We start from the raw sequence: 1,400 nt of genomic DNA on the forward strand, positions 1-1,400 counted from the left end.
GGCGCCCCAACCGTTCCCTCGTTTTCCCTCCAGGCTTCCCGGCCCTGTTTCCACTCCTTATAGGCTTCCTTTTTTCTTTCGGTCATGTCCAGGAGCTCCTTGTTCATCCACACAGGCCTCCTGGCTTTTCTGCCTGCCTTCCTCTTTTTAGGGATGCATTGCTCCTGAGCTTGGAGGAGGCGGTCCAACTTTCTTGGGCCCCTCTTCCCTCCAGTGCTTCATCCTACAGCACCATACCAAGCAGCTTCTTCAAGAGGCCAAAGTTAGCTCTCCCAAAGTCCAGGGTAGTCAGCCTGCTGCACGCTTTCCTCACTGCCTCGAGGATCTCAAACTCGACCATTTCATGGTCACTACAGCCCAGGCTGCCCTTGAGTCTGACACTGTCTATCAGTCCCTCCTTGTTGGTAAGGACAAGGTCCATCATTGCTCATCTCCTCATTGGCTCCTCAACCACTTGGAGAAGGAAGTTGTCCTCAATGCAATCCAAGAACCTCCTGGATTGCCTATGCCTGGCCGTGTTACCCTTCCAACAGATGTCAGGGTGGCTGAAGTCATCCATGAGGACCAGGGTCTGTGAACGTAATGCCACCCCTATCTGTATATAGAGGGCCTCATCCACTTGGTCTTCTTGGTCAGGTGGCCTGTAGCAGACCCCCACTGTAATGTCCTCTGCTCTCGATTTCCCTTTAATCCTGGCCCATAGGCTCTCAGTTGGCTCTTTATCCATTCCTAGGCTGAGCTCCATGCATTCCAGCTGCTTGTTAACATATAAGGCAACACTGCCTCCTCGTTTCCCTTGCCTGTCTCTACTGAAGAGCCTGTAGCCTTCCATGGCAACACTCCAGTCATAGGAGTCATTCCACCAAGTTTCCAAAATACCAATGAGATCATAGCCTTGGAGGCATGCGCACATCTTTAGCTCCTCCTCTTTGTTCCTCATGCTCCGTGCATTTGCATAGAGTCACTTCAGCCTGTGCCTTTGTTAAGGCTGACTTGGCTGGAGCATCTGTAATTACATTGTGCTGCTCTCCAGGGGGCATTCCTTTGCTGGGTATTAACGGTGCCTCCCCACTGGCTCCTGTTTGTCCAGGAGCTCCTGGACTTTGAGCATGCTGCAGCATAGCCAGCACATTTTGGAGCTAATGGCTGCAGGCCCTCACCAGCACCCCATTCCTCTGTCCTTGGCACAACATCCCTTGGCTGATCACGGGCAAACCCGATAATACCCCCTTCCCCTGTCGAATCTAGTTTAAAGCTCTGATAATGAGCCCTGATAGTTTTTGGGCGAAACCCTTTCTCCCTCGTTGAGTGAGCCAGCCCACATCTGCTGCCGGCAGGCCTGGTGCTGCATAGGCCGTTCCATTGTTGAAAAACCCAAAATTGTGGCGGGGGAAACAACC

The sequence above is a fragment of the Charadrius vociferus genome, unplaced genomic scaffold, assembly GCF_000708025.1.
Source record: "Charadrius vociferus isolate BGI_N301 unplaced genomic scaffold, ASM70802v2 scaffold174, whole genome shotgun sequence".
In the NCBI taxonomy this organism is placed as follows: Eukaryota; Metazoa; Chordata; class Aves; order Charadriiformes; family Charadriidae; genus Charadrius; species Charadrius vociferus.